This window comes from Micromesistius poutassou, assembly GCF_964030765.1.
Source record: "Micromesistius poutassou genome assembly, chromosome: 10".
Classification (NCBI taxonomy): Eukaryota; Metazoa; Chordata; class Actinopteri; order Gadiformes; family Gadidae; genus Micromesistius; species Micromesistius poutassou.
In genome coordinates this window covers 17,396,851-17,416,850 of record NC_140280.1, presented here as the reverse complement: position 1 = coordinate 17,416,850, position 20,000 = coordinate 17,396,851, and the positions used below count along the sequence as shown (strand labels likewise).

General features: G+C 43.7%; 1 protein-coding gene across 1 annotated transcript in view; it reads right to left on the bottom strand.

Annotated features, from left to right (window-relative positions):
• LOC311354896 (CXADR-like membrane protein) overlaps nucleotides 1–20,000 on the bottom strand; it is a gene marked incomplete at both ends in the record, with an annotated part of 51,478 nt that overhangs the window by 30,756 nt on the left and 722 nt on the right. The window lies entirely within an intron of this gene.

Below are 20,000 nucleotides of genomic sequence, written 5' to 3'. Positions count from 1 at the left end.
AGAAGATGCTGCTCGTGCTGACAAAGAGAAAAGGGAAAGACAAATCGGGAAGCCCTGCCAATAGCTGTTCACATTAGGGAGGGGGCGGGGGGGGGGGGGGGGGGGGGGGCGGGGGACCCGGAGACCAGAAGAGAACGCAGCAGTTGTCAGTTGCGCTGCCAGAGTTTCAGATTACTGTAATGCTAGGATATATAGAATATGTTAGCATGCTATAGTACTGTATTTCCCGCCAGCTACATGCCTAAGTGATATAGGGAAGAGTACATTAGAAAAGAGTGTTATTATCATTAAGGAGTATTTGAGGCCCTGTATTAATGGCTTATGTACATGGGCTTTGCTGCCGAAACAAACGCTTGCATGAGATGTAGCTATTGCACTGTATAGGCCTACAGGTAGAAATTAGAGCGTTACTGACATTTATTATAGAGCCATTTCACGTTGTTGCCAAAAAAAAGGGGAAAAATATGCCATCGTTATTTTTATCACGCGTAAAGGTGCTGGATTTTTGCCTTAGAAGGGCACAACATGTTGTCATATTAGTGTGGCACTAATATGACACATACTTCATGGAATACAGGCAATGCGCGAGAATACAATTTGTCCCAGAAGGTTTCAAACATTAAAGTACACCTCAAGCTTAACTGTCACGTGTGGTTTTTGGACCTTTTGGATGCTGCCATCTGTGGGGACTCAGTGATTTGGCAGTTTGTTACACAGAGCTGGCCATTGGAGGCTTGAGAGTGTGGTCACAACAGGCAAGCACACACTCTGGGACAAGGAAATACCATGGGGATTGGGGTATGCCATCTGCAGTGCCAGGTACAGCCTGGAATGAGGTTGGGAGAGGAATCTACAATTGTGACACATTTATACACTTATAAACTGCCCGATTGAAGTAGAGGACTCAATGCCCTAAATTGACAAGTTGAATAGATTGTGTATCTCTCTTCCATTTACATAGGGGTTTACAATACTCATTCACCTTTATGTCAACCAATTCATAAAGTTGATTTTGTGTTCATAACGGACATAAAATAATGATTGACTGATTGACTCAGAATGCTGTTCTGGCAGTGCATTCAGCTATATGTAATTAAGTAGGATGTAGGCTTACTCTAGGCATCTCACTCAAGGATACCTAGGTACAGCCATTGGTAATCAGAGCCATAACCCTCCGGCTTGGAGGGTTATAAACTATACTGCCTCTGGTCATTTCACATAACACGTCATGTAACAACCACGACAACACAGTTGGTCGAAGAAAAGTCCATAAAATTTGGTGTGTCCTCCATCTAAAGCATGATCAGTTCCTCTAGCGGTTTTTCCCCCAAGGCTATTGGTGACATTTGATATATTAAAAATAATCAATTATCTCTCCTGAAAAGACCATGACCTGGGCTGGCCCTCCTTGGAAGACTGCAGTATCTGCAACCAATCACTTAATCATACGCAGAGTTTAAGAACCTAGGACATCTGTAAAACACAACTTTTTATATATTTGACCTGTTAAAAGCATAAACAATAATGGTTTTCCACCATAGCTGTTTGAAAGCCTCATTCTCTTAAGTGATGGAACGCCATGATGAGGTTATCCAACTCTCATGTCCTTCTACACAAGATCATATCTACTACCTCACTACTGCCACTCCAGCATTGCAGACTTCCTCAGAGAAGTGCAGAGAGCACCCTCCAGACATCTTGGATAATCACTATTATTCATCATTAAGGGGGCGTCTATCACAAGATCAGTGCAATGAACCAATGCCATCCAAAAATGAATTGTATAGAGAAATGCGCACATCTTTCATTCAACACATTCATTTGCATGTAGTGTATTCTCGAAGAAAGTTTCCATTGCTTGACATTCCAAAACGTACACAACAAAAGTTGTGTATCTTTGATGCATTGCAGTTAAAACTTCCCAGGGGTTGGAATGCGTTCAGTGTGAAACCCATTAAGAGTGTGGACACAGAAGTGACCACACTCCGGTTCATAGCAAGGGCAAATATGAATGCAGTAGTTGCTTTATATTAAGATCACACAGAATCTAAATTGAATGGATTCTGAAATATTAGGATCAGGACAGCCTGTTATATCTTTTTTATTTATCCTCAAGCAGAGAGAAAGATAATATCGGAAGTACTCAGTGTGACCATTAAAAATTACCTTGTTGTAAGGGAATACACCCCTCATAACAAGTCCCACGCTGTGCTCATTAGCATGCTTTGTTTTAAAGAAGGCTACAAAACTAAAGGCTACAAAGTGTTGTGGTAATCGCTTTAGAGGCTGTCAGTATGTTTCCCATTAAATGCTGGAGGATATTCTCCAGTTGCCTTGACTCTGAAGTCGTAATGCCCCAAACATACAAATATTCTGCTGTAGCTCTGTCTCAATAAATCCCATAAACAACCATTAGCACCAGTGTGGTCTGGCCCTGGTGCTGTTGTTGAACCCAACAACGGCCAGTAAAGTTTAAAACCGTAAACGAGGGATTCTTCAAAGGAGTTTTTCGGCAAGTCACTGGAGGACCACCAAGAAATGTGTAAATTCACCCACACAGCAATAATGCCGTATTTAATACGACTTTAATCTAAAAAACAGTGGCACCGCTTCATTATAAAACTAGCATAACTGGTAACATATAAATGATTGAACACAATATTGTTATGAAAAGGGGAAAAGCACAGTTTATTCTTGGGGAGAAATTGCTAAAAAATGTTACTTTACGACCGTTAATGAACACACTTACACACAGAAATGGTGGGAAAACTGGCTCCTTTGATCTACACTGGCATATTTGACGATAACGAGGCGGCTGCGTCCTAGGTTTCGAATAAACATTTTAAAATTCAACCAATTAGCTAATAAGCTAATCAGAGAGCACATGGTCAAGGGCACAGCCTTTAATATTGTTGTTTAGTATTATAATTTGTTCTTATTTACCAGGCTTTTATTGAACCACATAACTCCTGGTTCTGTCGCTATATGGTCAACAATGATTTAATAAAGCAAATGATTGACTAATTTTACAGCAAGAAAAGTATAAGAGAATAACCAGAATTAGAAGCCAGGATTGTTTGTTCCGGTACAAATTCTCTGCATTCTGTATTCACAGAATTGATATGTAGATTATTCTTTATGAATTATAAATTCCCTGCGCTGGCTCGCAGGAAACTTCATACAGTGTGTCCGTCCACCACGCCTGATAACCCGCAACAATTGACCCAGTATTACAAACAAACGTGAAAACCACTGAACCAGCAGTGCAGGGAAACAGTCTTCACCTTAATCCACCTCCCCGACTCTCTGGGTCTGGCCGCCTCTGAGGAAGTCCATGCAGGTGGCCAGCAGCGGGCATGAATAAGGATGAGGGGCAAAAACAAACAAGCTGCATGGAGTTCATGGAGCGAGCCAAACATGAACTGAAGCAGATGAAGGCAGGCTTTCGAGGGCACGGGGGCCTCGCCGTGGCGCTCTCGGCTGAGTTGTAGGCGGACCTCCGGGGTTTGGAAACAGCTGTCAATCACCAGGCTCTGGCTGCGTTTGACTCCGTGCTCCCCTGATGGCGATGCCGTTCAAAATGTTGTACGGCTTGGGCTGATCTCAGGAGCATCGGCATAGCCCGGATGCACAAAAAACGTTGTATATCTACTTCCATACATATTGAGTGGAAGCAACCGTATTCTAAACATGGATGGCACTAGGGTAACATGGCCCCTTTGTTTGTAGCTCACATGTTGTTTCGTACCTATTATTACATTTATTACATTTTATTATTTTATTATTACATTTACATGCCATATACTGTACATACTCAGCTTCATTGAAATTAGCCTAAAAAGAGCAGTAGGTTGTTTTAAGCTGCAGGAGTATCCGACGACATGGTGTGAAACAGAAATGAAAGAAGTCAAAATAAAATGCACACAGAAAAACGCACACTTTCAATTGTTGCATTCCGTGAGCCCAAACTAAAGATAGCCTACTGAAATACACCTGTACTGTACTGTAACAAATACACACATACACCTGTTTCAGTGTACAGTAGACTGTAATCTGACAACAATGTATGTCTTGCCTAATGGGACCCAGGATGTATTATGAGAACGGGAAGCTCCACACCAACAGGATGAGCTGCTGTAGCTAGCTCTGTGTACTGCCAGGTGTTCCTCCTCCCCATGATGACCAGGCAAGACCTGCTTGTTGATTGGTACAAACCAAGAGGGGGAGGGTCAGGTGAACAGGGAGGAGAGAACCTTATCACAGCCTGTTTGAGAACCAATGATTGTATTCGTGGATTAACAGTTTGACTGGCTTTCCAACCAGTGGCAGTTTTCTGGCAGCTTCTTGTCTGTCCGGCTTTGGTGTGTGTGTGTGTGTGTGTGTGTGTGTGTGTGTGTGTGTGTGTGTGTGTGTGTGTGTGTGTGTGTGTGTGTGTGTGTGTGTGTGTGTGTGTGTGTGTGTGTGTGTGTGTGTGTGTGTGTGTGTGTGCGTGCGTGCGTGCGTGCGTGCGTGCGTGCGTGCGTGCGTGCGTGCGTGCGTGTGTGTGTGTGCGTGTGTGTCTGTTTGCAACTGCGTCAGTCTCTCTGTATGCCGGCATTACCCCAGGCGTGTGTACACACCTCACTTCTGCTCCGATGTCTCCAGTTTGTTTGGCTTTCGCATTTCCAACTGGACTTGTGTGATTTAGACCTCAGCCTCGCTCACTCCATCAAGAAAGACATCCACACACATACTCACACTCACACACTCTCTGCATTGATTTTTGCACAGACACTTAACCCCATCAATTGACTTAGGGCCACTCATTCTCCTAATGAGAGGACAGGAGGAAATTAATTCAAAAGCTGCTGACATACTTTGATGTGTGTGCGCACGTGGGGCGAGCACACATGTTAATGCCTCTTGCTAATAGTATTATTCGATTGTAGAGAGTGGTATTCTATAGTATCATGACTGATTCATGCTTTCCATGGAGTTATCTTTTTTTGTCTTAGTGTATCTGTCCTTTTAGATCTACACAAATATTTGCTGTCCACATCACAGCCACAAAGTCCTAAAAGTGCATACACCTGGGTACCTTTACAGCAATAACCATCACAAAGCTGTCTAGTGATGCTATACAGTGACTTCTTAAGGATGAAGGATGTGGTTGTATAAACTGCCACACTGGATCACTAGTACTCATGTGAGCCGGCTCCTACCACTTAAGGATAACTTCTTTAATTTTTCCCATCATTTGGGTCTAAGGGACTTATGCAAATGTTTTGATCCAGAACGCTGCGGGCGTAAACTGCGAAAAAGGGATTCAATGTAATCCTTTGAGGCAGTAGTACCTCTTGAATGTACGTTCTCTAAAAGTGCTTGTTTTTGCCGCTGACAGATTTGGATTGTTATTATAAGTGTCAACTTTATGGAAATTTGAGAGAAATACAACTTTTGGCTTTACCTTTCGCTTGATCAGGTCTATTTGTGGTTGTGTCTAACTGAGTTTAGCTCAAGGGGACGGCTTGCTCAGAAATCCCTCTCTCCTAATAGTTATTGCCGGAAATCTCAACTATCCTCTACCCAAATCCTTTTGATTACAACACGCTAGGCTTTCTGGAGTCCGACACAACAAACACTTACCAGCACTCCTCTCTCCAGCTCTCAGTCAGGTGTTTTCCATTATCTTGCTGCAACAACTCAACTCTTGAGATTTCCGAGCAGGAATTCTCTTTGAGTGAGACATGGGCAGACAATTATAAAAACCATCTCAGCCTGTCAGTGACATTCATTGACAGGGCGCTATTGCCCCAAAGGGTAACATTGCAGCCCGTTTCGCGGATTATGTCTGCAGTTATTGCACTATACTTGACCAATTTCAAAACTTGTTGTCATCATTAGTCCCTTGGAAAATGATGGCAAGATATGGTCTAGGTTGAAAAATCCTGACGCTTTCCTTTAAACACTAAACTGACCACTGTAGTCTAGGGGCTAGTGACACAACAGCAAACTTGTACTATTAAACTATGCAGGCACCAAGCTAGAACATAATTGACAGCTATGCCCCACTGAGATTAGAAGATAGATGGCTTGTGTTCTGTGTTTTTTCAAGTATGTGTGTGTGTGTGTGTGTGTGTGTGTGTGTGTGTGTTGTCAGTGGGCGTTCTCGCAGGAGGTTTTTCTAATACTTCTTCAATAGCTGCAGGGTACAATGGTATCCTGCCATGCACTAGAGTGTTCTGTCAAGTAATCAAAGCCACACTGTGTGTATATGTGTGTGTACATGTGTCTGCATGTGTTTGCATGTGAATACACACATAATACAGAAGAGGATGCATTTCTGTGTGAGTGTGTGAGTGTGTGTGAGTGTGTGTGTGTGTGTGTGTGTGTGTGTGTGTGTGTGTGTGTGTGTGTGTGTGTGTGTGTGTGTGTGTGTGTGTGTGTGTGTGTGTGTGTGTGTATGGTATTCTTTACTGACAGTGCAGAACAGTTGGAACCAAGAGAATAGACTGTCAGCACTGCAGTGGGCCTGGGCTAAAGATAGACAGACAGAGAGACAGACAGACAGCTAGAGAGATGGATGGAGAGATAGATGGAAGGATGGATGGAGAAAGGGTTAGAAGAGAAGAGGGAGTGCAAGGAGGAGACACAGAGGGGGAAATAAACAAGACACAAGGCTGGTCACCCATGCGCAAAAGAGCAGAAAAGGATGAGATGGAGAGAGGGAGAGACAGAGATGGAGACAGAGACAGAGAATGAGAGACAGAAAGAGAGAGAGCGAGAGAGAGAGAGGCTTGACGGCTATAGACCAGAGGTGACACTCCAACTCTTTCCCATTATTTTGACCTCGTGTCTTTTTCCTCGGATCAGTTCTCTCTTGTGTCTGCCTCTCATTTGCACGTGAACAAACATGGCCATCGTACACACCCATTAACACACAGGCATAGGTCCAGAGGAAAGTGCAGAAAGATTTATTGATTAGTATAATAAGAGGCTGGTTATGGATATCAGAGAGATGTACTGGTATGGATTAGGGATGCACCGAAATGAAAATTCTTGGCCGAAACCGAAAACCGAAAATGAGGAAAACAAGGCCGAAAACCGAAAACCGAAACACCGAAATAAATGATTATGCCAATTATTAGTAGGCCTACCATTGCATTTATAGCTATGACTGTTTACTAACCTCACTAAAATCAAGGCATTGCAATTCAAAGAATAAATCAATTACAATTATTAAAAGTATAAAAATATTTATTTAGCACTGAAAAAACAACAACACCGTTTTCCGTTTTGCACTTTGCAGACGGTCCCTAAGCTCGCGGATGATAGCCGACAGCTCATAGAAGCTGTCGGCACTTTGCGGACGGTCCCTAAACTCGCGGCTGATAGCCGACAGCTCATAGAAGCTGTCTCATAGTGAGCCGTCGCTAAAGGGCTCGTTTGGATGAAAACAAGGTTGTAGCTGGTTCTCTAGATTACTACATTTAGTCTTTTTCAGATATATGGAAATATGCCCACACCGCAGACATGTTGGCGCAGAGGCACTTATCCAGACAAGCGTGTGCTGGCCGCGGTTTTTGTTTGCGTCATCACAATTTCCTGTTTCGGCCGTGTTGTTTCGGTGATAAAAGTGTTTCGGCCGAAAGCCGAAAAAATGCGCTTTTGGGCCATTTTCGGCCGAAAATTTTCGGTGGCCGAAATTTCGGTGCATCCCTAGTATGGATGAACATATGCCATAACCCCTACTTATATCTGAATTCCCTGTTGTTTTGGATAAAGGCATCTGCTAAATATGATTCAATATTAAATGTTACTAATGTGGTGACTTATTAGTCAAGGTTGTTAATAGATGTTTACACATGTGGATTCAACTACAAATACATTTAACAGCTTTAATTTAATTTCAGAAGATGTGTTTTTTCCCCTGGCACCATAAAAAATGTGTTTACTGTAACTTCAAATAAATGTAACTTTATCCAACTAATCTACAATAATATTTGGAATTTCGCCATAATGAACAAGTGAAAAATGTGTCCCTGCATATATTTATTTGTGTTTGCGTTTGCATGTGTATATCCCTCGGGATGGAGTTAAATGTCAGTCATAAAAGTGACACCCAAGTTGAAATACATTCCTGGGCCAAGATGCAATGATGTGTTTAGATATCAATCATCCTGTAAAGTCCTTTTATTTGGGACTTTTCTCTCCCTGGACTGAACACTAAAAATGATTTGATTAAACCAATGGGTGAAAAAATAAAAGAAATAATCTCCTGCCAAAACAAACATATTGGTGTACAGCTGTGTCATTTGATTAGTCAAATGTCAGAAGGGCTCTTGTAATTTCCTAAAAGCCCAGATAGCAGTGTTTGAATAAATAACCTTTTCTTATGTATCATGTATATGTATCTATGTATCATCAATGTATCACTATTTACAGCTTGTCATTGACTTTTAGAATCAAGTTCAATTCAAACTGAAATGTACGCAGAAACCCATTTACGTCAAACGGAAGGATTATCATTCATAGTCAAATATATAATACAATATTTACCTTTTTTAATATAAAGTATTTTTCCTCCAAACCGCAGCCATGTCGAGGTTAGGTCTAGGTTGTGGGCGTCCGTGGCCAACTGGTTAAAGAGTTGGACCGGTAACCGAAGGGTGGCTGGTTTCGAATCCTGACCCGTAGGAAAAAATATGGACGGGGGGAGTGCAACACCCTCCTACGCCCTCATCCACGGTTGAGGTGCCCTTGAGCAAGGCACCTGGGAACCCCCACCTGCTCCCCGGGCACTGCACTGCGGCTGCCCACTGCTCCGGGTGTTCACCGGAGGGGTCAAAAGCAGAGAAAGAATTTCCCACAAAAAGGGACAATAAAGGGTAACTTAACTGTTAAAGCAATATGATTTGGAGGATAAGGTGTAGACAAGATGGATTATATATTTAATTTATTTTCTTGACATTCCCATTTAAATACTGGTATTGACAAAACTCTGCCAACTCTAGAGTAGCTTCTTCAAATGTCACTAGGTGGGAGTGACATTTTTAGACCCATCCAATCACGGCTTTGTTACTATTAGCAGACTTGATAGGTGTCACCATGACACCAATCACCATGTTGCCAACAGTCACTTATCACATGTGGATAGTGAACAGTATCTCTGTTCAACTAATAGCTTGTTTCATTGCTTTATACAAATATTTCCCTTAACAAATACGTCTTAAGTGCTCCACTATAGGCTAGTGTACTAGACTAGTACATTAAGTGCTCACGAGCCGGTACAGAATGCATCCACTGAGAAACTGCATACATAATATCTGCTTACAGCATTGTGTAGTTCTGTACACATTGGCTGCTTCAGGGACATGAGAAGATAAATTCCAAACCCTTTCCCTTTTAACACCTAGGGAAAAAATCCTATGTAATTCCACTCACGACCACTGCATGCAACACTGCAAACGCGGGGAACATCACTGCAGTGTTCCCACTGCAGCAGTAGCCTACTGTTGGTCTCATTAGCGGAGAAAAAAAAGAAGAAAATCTGTTATTTGTGATTGTGACCTTGTACCAAATGCCAAGCAGTTTCTATACAATTGCAGTGGCCCTGAATTTTCTTGTTAATGTGATTGCAAAGGTCAGAGACCCCCCCCCCAGAGAATAGCCTGATCCCTCCCCCCTCCTGTCCCTGTTGCCTCCCTCTCCCTAGCTCAGGTCCCATGGTGACCCCAGGCTGGCATTTCCTGATTAGTGACACCTGGGTAATGAAGTCCTGTCTGCTGCACCAGAGACATCAGCGAGTTGCAGTAGAACTCCTGCACACGAGGAAGATAAAAACTACAAACCTAGGCGCCACGGACGGCTGTGAGTCTGCTTTAGTGTTCTTTAGTGATCTACTTCCGGTTTCTCTGGGATAAAAGGAAAAAAAAAGGCGAAAATAAAAATCCATCTCCCATCCCTCAAAACAAATCTATTTCCACTCCACTGTGCTGTGAACTTTCACGACAGCCACCCAATTAATTTCCAGCCGCTGGTATGTCAGTCGTAGCGCGGGGGACGGGCGCTCGGTGCTGCGGACACGTTAGGATGAGCTTGTGAGACGCATGTCCGGGCCAGCGCTGGAAGATAAGCCAGAGCTCCAGTAATCCATTTGGAGAACATATTTGTTGCCTTCCTTTCCTCGACGGCGTGATCCACGCAATTTCACGCCGTTTTTTTTTTTTCTTTTTCAGGACTGAAACGAAGCGATAGGGAAAACGATTTTTGAGGCCAAAGTCTGACAGGGGTCGGTCATTTCTCCTTGAACTAGGATTATGTGTATGAACAACAAAAAGACCATATGGATAAAATATAAATGACTTGAGGTCCCCGGAGGGAAGGGATTACCTGGGAGGAGATTTATTATTTTCTTGGAAATGCTCGACTACAATATGAGATAAGACCGCAAGGGTGTCTTGAATCTAATATTGTACTGTCGCAAAAAAATAATAATAATCCGATTTACAATGTGATATTTAGTCTGTATCTTTGCATCGGCAACAGAATTATTCATAGATACAACTTGTAGTCTGTTGAGCAGCTGGTGGAGTCCAGAAATGATTGCATTTACATTGAATTCAAAACAGAAGCCATAACAAGAGCTATATATACATGTTGAGTTGTCCTCAACACGAGGGAGGAAGGGGGGGGGGGGGGGGGGGCTCAGACAGCCGTTATCGCCGCCTGCGGGGAGACTCCCGTGCCGGCGTCCAAACAGGAGGCCTCTTGTTACGTCCCATCAGTTCACTGTGACAGCGAGCCGAGGAGAGGATGTGAGTCACATGGATCAGACAGCATCGTCCCACTGTCGCCTTCAATGTTGTTCCGTTTGTTTTGTTTTTCGCCCTTATTCTTTTTGTTTTTTTCATAACTCCATTTTTAGCAAAGCATTCCTTCCCCTTCTTTCGTTTTTTTTTTCCTTTTTGGTGTCCAAGAGAAGCGATGCCAGCCTCTGTCCGATTCAATGAGTGGCATTAAAAAACAACGCTGTGTGAGGCTGTCTGGTGGACCTCAGCTCTTTTTATTTCACTGCATATATACAAGAGAGCCTGGCGGAAGACCCACACAGGTTTGAAAGGCCAATCGCAAGTCACGGGAGGTGCTTGACCTGTGATTGGGCGGATGGGTCTTGACAGTAGAAGGGCAGAACCGGCTGCAACCGCAAATCCCAATGCAAATGAAAATAAGTGAGAAAGCTAAACAGGCCAAATAAATGTATTGGGTCAGTCTATATTAACTGTGTATGTGTTGTTGCCTGCACATTTGTTGTCTAAAATAAAGAAAATAAAAACTCTGTAGCGTGTTACACAGTTGTTAGGCTGTCAAAATCTAAGGTAGGAGGTCTAGGAATAGATGCAAAGAAAAAACAAAATAACAAAGTACAAGAGAGTAATCAGTGTAACCTACACCTCTGCTGAGCTGCGAAAGGGGCACAAATTGCTGCCATTAAAAGTGTAGCATTGGCCCACACACACAAACAACACCCCACACAGAAACAATTAGTGAGTGGTTGTGTGAAGGAAGCAAACTGATGTCAGATGCTATGAGAACGGCCACCAACAAGCGCAGCCCCATGGCAGAGACAACATGGAAACAATGATCAATTAAAACTGCGCGCAGTGATGAACGGGACCTCGCGCCGGCTTGCAGCCGCCACTACGAGGTCCCGTTCATCACTGCGCGCAGTTTTAAAAAAAAATCGCGCCGGCTTGCGGCCGCGTCACGTGCCGTCGTAACATGTGTGCTGGCAAGATGTGCACGTGTTAGGACCGCACGTGACGCAGCCGCAAGCCGGCACGAGGTCCCGTCCATCACTGCGCGCAGTTTTAAAAAAGCGCAGTTTTAAAAAAAATTCGCAAATTTATGTAATCTGTAGAAGCAGAGGTGCCCTGTGGTGTCCTACTGATTGTTTTGACATTAACATGTAAGACCACATTTAACTGAATTACATGTTGTAACAACTTTAACTAACATTATTAACCCTACATCAATGATCCGATAAATTCCCTAGGTGGAGTTAGTTCAAATACAATGCGAAAAAGTGAAATTCCATTCAAAATGGCCAACTTTGACATCACGCCACGGACACGCCCTTCGACGTACAGTCCCAAATAGCACGATTTTGGTTCAGCAACATTTCATGACTGTACTGACCAAATTTGAAGCAGATCCGATAAATTCCCTAGGAGGAGTTCGTTCAAATACAAGGCGACGGAATTCCAAAATGGCCAACTTTGACGGCACGCCACGGACACGCCCTTCAACGTACAGTCACAAATAGCACGATTTTGGTTCAGCACCACTTCATGACTGTACTGACCAATTTTTAAGCAGATCCGATAAATTCCCTAGGAGGAGTTCATTCAAATACAAGGCCAAAAAGTGAAAAAAAATTCAAAATGGCCGCCAAAAGTGAAAATTAGAAATGCAAATAGCCGACTTCCTGTGGGGTTTGGGGCATGGGTCCAAGAGGCTTTTCTGTAGGTATGGGCACATTGTACGTGAATACTGAGTTTCATACATATTGGTGAAACGTGGCGCAGGGGCTGCTTTTTAAAGTTCCTGTAGGGGGCGCTACAAAAAATAGAAACACGAATTTTGGTATGTGAGCTAGAGGCACCAGTCTACACGTGTCCTGTGAATTTCATATTCATAACTATTACGGTCTCCGCAGTGTGATTTACCCTCCTCTGGCGGCCATGTTGTTTTTTCAATCGACTTAATTTTAATTGAGCAGTTAGAACTTTGGTACCTAACGGCCACTGAGTGGGTCTCGCTCAAATCAAACATTGCGTCTATGAACTGTGGCGATTTTAGTGTCAGGCCACGCCCATGTCGATGCCACGCCCCATTTGAAAATACGTTGACTTTATCTTGTTCAGAATTTGATTCTGAACAACTTTTGTATTGGGGCCAACATCATAGGCGTCCAACTTGACGTTGATATGAGCAATTAACTATTTTCGAGGTTTCAACCACACCACTTTTAGAACTCATTGGTGCTCTAAACTTTATTGTACAGACTAATCCTTGAGTCAGATTGAAGATAATGGGCCATGTATGATATGTGCCAAAGGATTTTGGTCAAAGTCGAAAAACCTGGGATCCTTGGGGAATTTACTGTTTTTAACTAAATTCAAAATGGCGGAAAATATGGCTACCGGAAGTGTTCAGTTCAAGAGACTTTTTTGTTCATCATGAGGATTTTCATGTGTGTGCAAAGTTTCATGAGTGTAGGTCAAACCGGTGACGCGTGCTGCTTGTGCAAAGTTTGCACTTTTGAACAGTTGCTATAGCGCCACCTAGGGGCGAATGTGAATTTGAGGGCTAGAATATCAAATTTTTCACCAGTCCCCACAAATGTGCCAAATAAAAATGAGTTTTCGAATATGTGCAGGGGGGGAAAAATGCAGTCGAAGTTCTGAAAAATAATAATAAGAAGAAGAATAAACATGAGGGTTTCAATAGGGTCCTTGCCAAGTTTGGCTCGGTCCCTAATGATGTGCTTCAGTGACTTGGGTCTGAGTCTCGGTCTGGTGAGGCGTCCGTGTACAGTACCTCCTGTGGTCTGCTTAAGTCCATTACTCACCCGCGCCGAAAATACAACTCTGAATTGCTTTGATAACCAGGTCACAGTATGGAGTGTCATAAGCTGCATTGGGATTCTCTGTGTAAGTCTGAATAATGTTGCTCACATGTAACAGACTGATGGGGTGATCACTTTTTACAATGTGGGCCACATTTGCCACATTTGTCTAAAACTCAATATGTGGTCATGTGATCTTAGTCTGACCCATGCAATCAAATTCCATGTTTTTTTTTAAACAGGCCACCATATCTGCACCGGTTATCAATATCAATCAATATCGGCACAGACCGTTTGGCCATTGACCCATTTAGCCATCTCATCCTGAACAAACTTGAATTACTAGACAAACATTCCTCCAACTATTTAAATCTCGCCTGTTTCAAAAAAAAAAAAAAATGCAAGTGGGAATTATTCATATTTTTTGAAGGCATTAAGCCTTTCCGGCTGAATAGTTTTAAAACTTTGTGTTTGTACTCACTGATAACATGAGAGTTGGTACCACTGTGCACCATCCCTTCCAAGATCATCAGAGACAAAGCCAGCTAAACGCTCCTCTGTGCCGTCGACCTATTATAATGGCAACAGAAAGGTTTCACTGTGCCCAGAAGTAAGTTTAATGACTTGTGTAAGAAGTCTTTAGATGTTTGCACCATCTGTTTGGATAAGAAAAATAAACAGAGGAGGGGAGGCAGAGGACTGAGGCAAGGGAATAAACTTTGAGACACACGAGGGAAAGAATAAGACAAAGAGATAGACTGGTAGAGAGAGAGAGAGAGAGAGAGAGAGAGAGAGAGAGAGAGAGAGAGAGAGAGAGAGAGAGAGAGAGAGAGAGAGAGAGAGAGAGAGAGAGAAAATCAGAGAGACAGAGAGAGGGTGAGATGGAGGGAATGAAAGAGAGATGGAGAGAGAGAGAGTGGGAGAGATAGAAGGAGAGAGGGTCTGAGTAAAAGAGAGATTAAAAGATCAAAGTTTGCTTTTCCAGAATGGTTTCATAAGCATAGCAGTTCATCAAACCTCTTCCTGAAGGGTAACTTGATACCCTCACAAGGTAGAGATCAATTCTCGGCCCTGTTTGCTTTTCATTTTCAGAGAAGAGACGTCATTGCTTGTCAATAGTTCTTGTCTCTGAGCATAGAAGTCTCCCTGCAAATGATTTCAGTGCTGCAGTATTCTTAAGATAAAACCTACACTCTGCAAGATGCTACAGTCCGTATACTCATGCTAAATTTGGGCTCTTTTCTCGTTTCCAATATTTCCAAGAATAAATATTACTTAAAAGTGTGCATTGTTGCACAAAACACAAGATACCATAGCATAAGGGCACTCTCAATGCAGTGATCCATAGAGCCATAAATAATAGAGAGGGTGAGTCCTGGTACTATTATTGTTTCTAATATGTCAACCAGCTTACCTATGGCGGGTTGGAAGCCTGTTGTAACATAGTCAGCTCATAGACCTTCAACCCACATCAAAATATGCTGACCGACACATCTGAAGTCTACACACACACACACACACACACACCTACGCACACTGACACAATGCAAACACACACACCCTAATAGCCTATAAATCCACAGGGTGGGTGGAATTAATATCCAAAGACAAATATTTTGGAATAGCATGCTCGTTTTTCACTCTGAAAGCACGGAGCATATGGTCAGCATTAGGGGAAACTGGAGACTTTTGCACAAGAAAGCCTTCTCTCCCCAACACCAGGAGGAAAGAGCACAGTTCCTGCCCTCAATCTAGACACTGCTCAAATAGTCGCAGCTGCACAGCAACCCGCGGTTTAGCAAGTAACGGGTAATGGCACTGCAAACACACAAGGTGTTCTTTATAAAGCATCAGTCTCAAAATAGACGGGAAGAAAATGTATCCGTCGCAATTGTAGTTTCAGTTCCAGCAAGAGTTTGGCTCAGAGGAAGTCACAGAAGAGTGACTTTTATGTTTCCCTTTTATACCCTCAGCGTCTTGTCCTGAAAAGTTTGCATTTCTAAATTAAGTCTATGCATGTCGTGTCCCTTTGATGGCGTTTGTGTGTGACCCACCTCAAATGGCCTTCGGTGATTGACTAAGATGTAGTGTAATTTGGTGTATATGCTGCAGTGTTCTGTTTTCTATATACAGTTTCTTTGTTTTCTGCTTGGTGCAATCTCCAATGATTAATTAGCATTGTTTGTAAAGTTACAACAAGATGATACAGCAGGAAACCTAATGAGAACTAACTACCCATGAGGCACTCATTGTATTTTGTGCATTTCTTGTTGTATTTCTGATTGAGTGATGAGAGACAGACAGGTGAATGGACAGACAGGCAGGGTGACAGACGGAGCCAAAGCGGCTCAACATTACAGTGTCCTTGTTACAAGGTAATCACACATGCAATACGCAACGTTAGAACCGGTAACAGCATGTACTCAATGTATCACAACGTTATGGAACGACTTAAGCATGTCTCTATGCCCACCCTAGAGGGGACCTCACTTTTTCCCTTAGTCCTGACCTTGACCCCTTACTCTAACCACACTTTATAGTTACATGCTGTTTCATAATGTTCTTTCAGATTAGGTAAACACGCTGTTGCATGTTGTCACATTGCTTATTACACACTTGTGCACTTACTTGTGTGATCACACCGTACCAGGGCACTCTAGTGTAAGGTTTAACCGGAAAGAGGGACGGGAGAGGGAGGGTGGATGAGAGAGAGAGAGAGAGAGAGAGAGAGAGAGAGAGAGAGAGAGAGAGAGAGAGAGAGAGAGAGAGAGAGAGGGAGAGACGGGCTGGTGTTAGGGTGGGTGTGGGTGGATGGGTGGGTGTCACAATGATGTTAGTCAGCTGGCTGAAGGTCAGGGGGATGTTCCCCCCACTGTGCTGCGCTCAGCTCATTAAACCTCACCCTTTTACAGATGCCTTTGCACGTGTACGTGTACGTGCACATACACACACACACACACACACACACACACACACACACACACACACACACACACACACACACACACACACACACACACACACACAGTCCTGTGTCCCAGTAATGCAGGCTGAAACCATGTCCTGACAACAAGCACAAACTCCACCTGCACTAACTCCAGTAATATGGCACATTAATGTACACATCCACCAGAGACACTATTAAAACAAGTAAGCACCCCAGCCCAGAGCCACCACCTGCTGGGGTACAACGCACACACCAACACAAACACAAACACACACAAACAACACGCAGCATGGAGTGTGTAGGCACTACACGACTCACTGTGAGCGCTCCAGATGAGAATGGAAATATGAAATGCTTATTGAGATGAGGGAACCCTGCAAACTTAGTAAAGCTCTCCTGCTTTAATGAGGTGTCTGATTTATATTAGTGTTGACTCACTCTCATACTCTCTCTCACTCACTTACTCATTCACCCACTCACTCGCCTACTCACTCCCCCACTCAGTCATTCCATTACTCACTCACTTGCTCACTCACTCACCATCTAAAGGTTATGTGAGTGAGTGAGTCAAGCACAAAAGGCATTCCCATGGGCAGCCATATGCCCTTACTGGAGAAAAACTGCATTGTCTCTCAATATTTATTGTGGGATATACAATATACAAAAACAAAATTCCTTCTCAAAAATACCTCAAAATACCTCAATCTGGGGTGGGAATGCTCCTAAGACCAGCATCTTTCTCAAGGAACCAAAACCTTATTTATATTGGGTTTCTCACTCTGCAATCCTGTTATTTACCACCAGATAAAATCAGCATGGAGAAATTCAATCACTCAATTTATGTTGAGCATGCTTCCCTTTCCTCTGTGCATAAAAACATCATGTCAGTATCATGGGGGCTCGTAATTGGTTCATTGACCAGGAAGTGCTAGAGGTTTTTAATGACAGAGCCAATGACGCGGCGGGCACCTGAGTGAGACGCTGGCAAGTAGCCTGCACCACGGGGATGGGGCCCAAGGTGAACACTAGCTGACTTAAGGGGAGGTGGCGTCCGTGTGTGTGTGTGTGTGTGTGTGTGTGTGTGTGTGTGTGTGTGTGTGTGTGTGTGTGTGTGTGTGTGTGTGTGTGTGTGTGTGTGTGTGTGTGCGTGCGCGTGTGCGTGTGTGTGTGTAAAAAGCAAGCATGCGCTTTTCTGGCAAAGTAACACAACATTCCTATAGCCCCCCCCCCCCTCTCACCCCGAGTCCTACTCAGGCGACCAATGAAAAACTGTATACCTTATCATAGCCCCCCCCCCCCCGTTACTGTCAAAGTCACCTACGAGACTAGGGCTGACACAGAGGGTGAGGGATGCAGAGAGAGAGAGAGAGAGAGAGAGAGAGAGAGAGAGAGATGCAGAGATGCAGAGAGAGAGATGCAGAGAAAGATGCAGAGAGAGAGAGAGAGAGAGAGAGAGAGAGAGAGAGAGAGAGAGAGAGAGATGCAGAGAGAGAGATGCAGAGAAAGATGCAGAGAGAGAGAGAGAGAGAGAGATGCAGAGAGAGAGAGAGAGAGAGAACGAGAGAGACAGAGCGGGATAGGGGGAGAATGGAGAGGGAACAAGCTATTTGAGTCGGTCTTGCTGCAAGATGTCACATCCTAACCCCTGGCACTGGACGCTTCTGTCATCTCCACACTTGACAGATCCTTCGGCCCGCCTGCGGAAATATACGCTACTCAAAGAGATGAGCGGTGGACAGATATGGTGCACAAGCAGTGTTGTACATGATGACCAATCAGATAAAGGCACAGAGAGGAGCAGGGTAGAGGCACTGTATGCATGGTCAACACAATATAGGTATCCCTCCGTCTGTAATCGTTTTTGTGTCTTGGGTTGGGTGTCGCTTAATGGAAGATGGATATGTTTGTTTTTTTCGTTGCTTTAAGGTAACTTGCTGTATCTATGTATTATTTACTAAAATCAGTGTATGTTTTTTGTATGTGTGATGTTTGTCTGTTACGGCTGCAGCATGAGGGAAAGCACAAGCTAAATTCTTTGTGGGACAATAAAGTTGATCTTGAACAGGCCGATACACACAACTCCTGTCCACGTCAACAGATGCTCTGCACTGTGTCTATACCGACGTATAAGCCTCGTCATTCCACTGGAGACCTCTGGAGAACTGTGATGTTCTCAGCGTATCACAGGATAGAATCAGAAGAGAGGGAGGGGATTGGAGGGAGGGAAGGGTGGATCATAAAGGTCACAATATAACTCTAAAAATAGTTTGTGTGCGCAAAGTGACAAGTCAATGAGTGGGAAAGACAAAGAGGAGGGTGTACCGTTTGTGTGTGTGTGTGTGCGTCTGAGTGTGTGCATGTGTGTGCATGTGTGTGCGTGTGTGTCTGTGTGCGTGTGCGTGTGTGTCTGTGTATGTGTTTATGGTGTGTGTGTGTGTGTGTGTGTGTGTGTGTGTGTGTGTGTGTGTGTGTGTGTGTGTGTGTGTGTGTGTGTGCGAAAGTCCTCCCCAGAGGTGTCACCATCATCTTTCTTAGAATCTTCATACCAGTCAGTGAGTGCCAAGGACAATTAGACAAACCCATTATTTCCATTAAGGCTAATTTGACATGTAGATTTCAACGGGTATATGAAGGAAAATCCTCATAGTTAAGAACTAAACAATATTCCCCAAAGTTCTGCCACTTTTCCAAGGTCACTGATGCTGGAAGGTTGTGGATGATGAAGATGTTCCCACTATTAGCAACGTGCCATTGGAAAAGTTCAGCAACTTCACACGTGAAAAAAACGAGCCCTGAGGTTAAGCTGACATGGCATGTGACTCGTGGATTCAAAACGTCTTGGCTGTACCCGAGCCAGAGCCCAACATGTCACTGACTGCGACACAACAACCGCTCTTGCATAGTATCACATAAACAACGTCAGTTGTAATCAGTCCTATTATATGTCATTTGTTACTGAGCGCACATTAGTTAGAAATACGACAAGGGATGGAGTGGATGTGGAAGATAAATTAATAGATCATGACGAACGCTCTCTTTCCACCATCCAACTAATGCAATTTTCTATGGCCTGCGTAGACAACCAGGCAGGCTCCTTGTGGTGGGCTGAGCCGGCTCTGCTTTATCTACCTTATAGCGCTTGGGCTTGGACAGGGTCACATGGTTCCACGAGCCAATCGGATACAGACGTGGCCGGTGCTTTCTAACCCCAAAGGTCGTTAGAAGAAGGTTGTCTTTAGCTCGGCCCTGTCTTGTGTCTCCAGCTGATTGATCTGTCTCTAATTATGTGGCGCGGGGGGGGGCGGGGGTATAGTTGATCAATAGGCATGGGCTTCGTACCAAGGCAACAACATAGGCCCTGGGTTTACTAGGGTGGCAATAGCAATGGAAATAGAGGCAATATGTAAATGATAATAATCAGTACAATCTGCATACGGATTGTTT